The sequence below is a fragment of the Sardina pilchardus genome, chromosome 13, assembly GCF_963854185.1.
Source record: "Sardina pilchardus chromosome 13, fSarPil1.1, whole genome shotgun sequence".
Taxonomy (NCBI): Eukaryota; Metazoa; Chordata; class Actinopteri; order Clupeiformes; family Clupeidae; genus Sardina; species Sardina pilchardus.
Genome location: NC_085006.1, coordinates 13,558,783 through 13,564,315, shown reverse-complemented (window position 1 = coordinate 13,564,315; position 5,533 = coordinate 13,558,783). Strand labels below are relative to the sequence as shown.

The window sequence follows — 5,533 nt, the reverse complement described above, 5'->3', positions numbered from 1 at the left end:
GCCAACAACCAAAGGGTCATAAGTAATTGTTCATTCGACTTTCAAGCTTGCAGAAACTAAGGTTGCTTTCACACTAGGTCCGTTTAGATGGACCGGACCAGAGTGCGGTTACTTCTACCGTACATAGTTGCGCAACCGGGTCCATTTGCGTCAGAGCAACATGAACTTCCAGAATTCTGTTTACAAATATCACTTGGCAACACAGCAGAAGGCGGTGCAATGAAGAAGACAAAGGTAAAGATTCTTTAGAATGTTTGCTTAGCAACCTGCTCCAGCTGATGACAATCAGGTGAAACAGACCAATTTAGCCGTCTAGCCCCTTATGGCCTGGTCAGATTACACGATTTCAGCCCGATTTTGGCCCGATTTTGTCGTGACCGACAAGTTTACAGCGTCGTAACCGATTTCAAATGGTCGGGCACGACATCGAACGCAGAGTGAATCGTATAATGTGACATGCTTCACGACTTGCGATTTGTCGCTCACGACGTTCTAAAACAGCCCGACAAAAAGTCTGGCTTGTCAGAAATTTGACGGGAGTCGGATGACGTTTCCATTGTTGACATCATAGCCTACTGTATGAAAAACTCCTGGGAATTCCACAGCAGGCACTCGTGCATTAAAGTTCAATTGGATGACAGCTGATAGCCAGGACAAGACCACCATGACCGCAGCAAAAAATGCCAAGGAGATGGGAAGATGGACACATGAAGCAGAGACAAGATTTGTGGAAATGTGGCAGCAGTATCCTGTGTTGTACGACGTGACATCTAAAGATTACCATGACAGGGTAAAGAAAGAGAAATGTTGGCAAGAGATCGCGGTTCATCTGGAGCTGCCTGGTGAGTAGCCTACAGTAACCTCTGTATTGTTAGCATCTCGTCTAGCATCATACACTTTAAATCTTAGGGTAATTATTTTTGATATTATACTTTAGATTTAAGTTTCAAGATGTTGCAGCCAAGTAGGCTACCACTGCGTAGCAAGCAGTATCACTTGAAAATCGAAGTTTCGAAGAGGTTTTACGAAACGTTACATTGTTGGAAGTAGCCTAGCCTACTACTGTTGCAAACGTTTTATGAGTGTAGTGTTAGCCCTGTTTTACATACCATAGTTTCATTTTTCATTACTACTGCTGTCAATATGGTATGCCATTAAATAACTGTGTTAGGATTATGTCTTATTTATTTATTTTACTTTACAGTCGCAGAGCTACAACTCAAGGCAGCGTCTCTACGGACCCAATATGGAAAACTTCTTCGACCCAAAGCAAGTGGCTCTGGCTATAAGGATGCTACCCCACGGCAACAATGGATTAAGCGGACGCTGGGGTTTTTGCGGCCTTATATGAGCCACAGAACATCTCAAACAACACTGAATGTAAGTAGCCTACCATGCGTTTCTGGTTAGAGCTGTTTTTTCTTTGTTAATCAACAGAGTAAACTATAATCATTCTTTCTTATTTCTTGAATTTCCCCTTGGGGATCAATAAAGTATCTATCTACTGTATCTATCTATCTATCTATCTATCTATTTATCTATCTATCTCATTCTCCAGACAGGGCAGGATGTTTGAATATGATTTTATATAGATTTTAACAGGTTTGCCTGTTGTTACTGCGTTCAAAGATTTATTCACATTTCATTTGACCCTTTGAAGAGCTAGGCCTACTCTCAAGCAGGTGGTGAGCTACTGGTAGCCTGTTTAAATGAACATATAAGATCAGTGTTTTATACTATAGCCTACTGGCTAGGTCTAATAAAGAAATCTTACATCATGTAGCTTAGATGAACTTGCTTGCTTGTTTCATGACATGATAACTGGCTATTGAAATTGTAATACAGTACAGAAATGATGTAAAATTGCTGTGAACTCTGGCCTAAAACTACATTGTAAAGAACTTGGCGACTTAATGTTGATATAAACTTTCAGTTTTCCCCCATTTGTGATTCTCTTCCCTGCCTCATAGTTTCAATGTTTTTTTTATTGTAGTTGGATGATGACCAAATGCCAGAGGCCACGGAGGAGGACAATGAGGACCAAGAAGGTGAGGATGAGGTACCCAGCGAGCCCAGTGAACCTTCCACCAACCCAACACTTCCACTTGTGGTCCAGGAGCAAAGTTCAAGAGGAACGGCACGCAATAAAGCAAGGGCTACAAAAGGCAAGGCATGTGACTTGGAGGCAGAGAAGGTGGAAATTTTAAGATCAGTGTCTCAAACCATGCTTGGGACCAGACAGGATGTGGACGAGGCATTCGGTCGGCAAGTGGCCTGTGAATTGAAGCAAGTGCAGGACCAATTTTCTAGGATGCAACTACGAAGAAATATCATGCAGATGATATATGATGTTCAGGAGAGTGAGCACAGAGCAGCACGCTATCCTCAGGCATCTTGGCAAGGAAACCCTACAGCACAACACCACAACTCAAACATGCCACAACGACAGTACACAGAATTATAAGGAAAAATTTACTTTATGTAAATAACATGCATTACCTGTTGTTTTTTTTTTTGTTGTTGTTGTTAGAAATTGCTGATACTTGTTCTGTACATGTTCAATTCTTGAGTGTTATTTACAAATGATTACACAAACATTTGAATACAGTTAATGTTTTTTACAGTATACAGTATTTTGTGTTATTTACAAATGATTAGACAAGTATACAGTATTTTTAAGTGTTATTTACAAATAATTAGACAAATGTAAATACATATATTCTATCAGATCATATCTTCTTGCCAATCCACAGATCCAGCAGGTGACTGGAAATACGCCTTAAGCTGGTCACGCTGTTCTTTTGCAGTGGTTGTGGCATTTCGTGCCCTGCTCAATGCCACAGAGTTTAATGCCCCACCTCTTCGCCATGTTCCAGAGACGAGTCTGTGGCTCTCATCCTCAGTATCAACAAAGGCTGGGGGGACATAGGCCTCTGAGCCTTTCTCGCGCAGGAAATTGTGGATGGAAAGTGCAGCAAGTGTAATGGCTGTCACTTTGTCAGGATCAAGTGCAATGTTTGTCAGAAAGACACGCAATCTGTTGGCTAAAATTCCAAACGCGTTCTCCACTGTGCGCCTTGCTCTTGATAGACGATAATTGAAAATTCGCTGGTCATGATCGAGATTTCGGTGGGGGAATGGCTTGATTAGATCGGTGCGGAGGGGGAATGCTTCATCGCCAACAAACATATAGGGCATGATCACGTTGGAGTTTGGAAGTGGCTCAGGTTTAGGAACATTTAGTAGGCCTCTGTCCATGGCTCTGCGGAGGTCTGATTGACCAAACAGACTTGCGTCAGACATTCGTCCCTGAGTACCAACACTGGCATACACAAATTTGTAGTTGGCATCAACTACTGCCATAAGCACCACAGAAAATCTGCCTTTATAATTGTAAAAAAGGCTTCCAGAGTTAGCAGGGGGTTGGATATAGACGTGCTTTCCGTCGATTGCACCAAGGCAGTGGGGAAATTGACACCTATCTTGAAATCCCCTTGCCACTTCTCGCCAACCCGCCTCTGTTGTTGGTGTCTGGAAAAGAAATAAGTCACAAGTAGAAATCTGCATTAGTTCAGAGGTGTCTGTAAATGGTAGAAAGGGGGAAAAATCCTTTCCAAACTCTAGTGTTACAATTCACAGTTATTGTTATGTCAATGTTATAGCATACCTTCAGGTGATCCTTCAAGACCACACATAACGCCTCACAGGTCTCCGTCACAATCTGGCCAATTGTTGATCTTCCAATGCGGTACTGGAAGCACAGAGACCTAAATGACTCACCTGAAAAGATAAACAAATTATTGTCTCTGACATTAATGATCATTGCCCATTCCCCTCCCACAAACACACACACACACACACACACACACACACACACACACACACACACACACACACACACACACACACACACACACACACACACACACACATATATTCTCCTGGGTTTATTTTAAAATCTTAATCTACAGGTGATAATTCCATTTACCGGTTGCAAGGAATCGCAGAGTAACAGACAGCCGCTGTCTGGCAGTGATGGCCTTCCTCAGCGTTGTATCCTGCCTCTGGATAAGAGGTTGGACCTTGTCGAGGAGGAAATTGAAGTCATCCACATCCATCCTGAGAAGCTCACGGAACCCCCTTCTGTCAGTCTCCTACAAATAAAAGGAAACATATTTCAACATGTTTTACTGAATAGGGATTTTCGATTTTAATTACAAGTACAGGCTTTATGTTTAATGTACATGTAGGCCTTGTGTACGTTAAGGGGCTGCACATGAGCGAACATGTCCGGCAGATTCTTTGCTACCTGTCCTTGATCCTATGGCTGTGTAGACGTTGATGCCCACTTATGATGTAGACTAATCATAGTTTATGGTGGGCTATTACGCCATTAACACCACTAACACGTGGATACTTTGGATAAAAGCGCCTGCTATACATAACATGTTTAACTGACTTAATCTTGTTATTGCCGGGATAGACATTAGACATCGCTACAGTATATCTTTATGTAGCCTAGGCTAGGCCTACTCGACAAATAGTAACGTTAAGTAGCTACTTTGAAAACTTTTCGTCGCGAGCCTGGGTGTTAACGTCAAGTTAACAGCTAGCAGTAAGGGTTCTTGATAAAGGCTAAAACATACCTCCAGTTCTTTTTGAAGGACAGACATCCCGTATTCTCCTCTTCGTGATACCCATGAGCGAGTCCACACTCGTTTCTTCTTCTTTTTCTTCTCCTTCTCCGCACAGAAGACAGCAAGTACGACACAAAGCGCGTCTGTATCCATTGTGATCGCCCGGCCTTTTGTTGACAGCTGCTTCTATGACAACATGCGACGTGACTGATGGATCGGTGTATGTGGCCACTCTACCGACCAAGACGCGGAGAGGTTTTCATGGTTCTAAAATCGTATAGTGTGACATGGTAGATCGTAAACGACAATCGTGAGCGACAAAAAAATCGTATAGTCTGACCAGGCTTTTAGACCCCCATTGTTTTTGCACTTGCTCGTGATCGCCCCTAGCGGAACTGCAACAGGAGCTGCACATTGGAGTTTGCCAGAATGTTGTCAGTCCGGCAGCCAAATGCCATATTTTAGGTGAACCTGGTCTTGTCGGTTAAAGTTTTTTTTTTTTTTTTTTTTTTTGTAGAATCTAGTAGACTACACTGTCAGAAATAAAGGTACACGTGGGGTGCAATATTATACTCAGGTACAGATTTGTTCCTTTAAAGGAACACTTCACTGTTTTTTTCATATTAAACTATGTTATTCCCTTAATTAAGACGAGTTGATACATACCTCTCACGTTTCAATGCGTGCACTCACTGGCTCTGGCGCACGGCACAACTTTGATAGCACTTAGCTAGCCCAATGCATTCATTAGGATCCAAACAGAGATGAAGTTAGAAGCGACTAAACACCTCCATGTTTTCCCTAGCGTGCTTATACCACAGCTCTATGTTCCCACAGCCCCATGTTCCATCATTTCCAAGGGCTTTATCATCAATTTGCATCAGTTTTTAATCCCC

The 5,533-nt window shown here is 42.4% G+C and overlaps 1 long non-coding RNA gene across 1 annotated transcript; it reads right to left on the bottom strand.

The window, feature by feature from the left end:
* Positions 1–3,471: 3,471 nt before the first annotated feature.
* On the bottom strand, positions 3,472–4,832 carry LOC134099802 (uncharacterized). Its single transcript, XR_009941168.1, has 3 exons — positions 3,989–4,832; positions 3,668–3,780; positions 3,472–3,531 (listed from the first exon to the last, which is right to left on the bottom strand). It is a non-coding gene; the product is annotated as an uncharacterized LOC134099802 (long non-coding RNA).
* Positions 4,833–5,533: the final 701 nt, after the last annotated feature.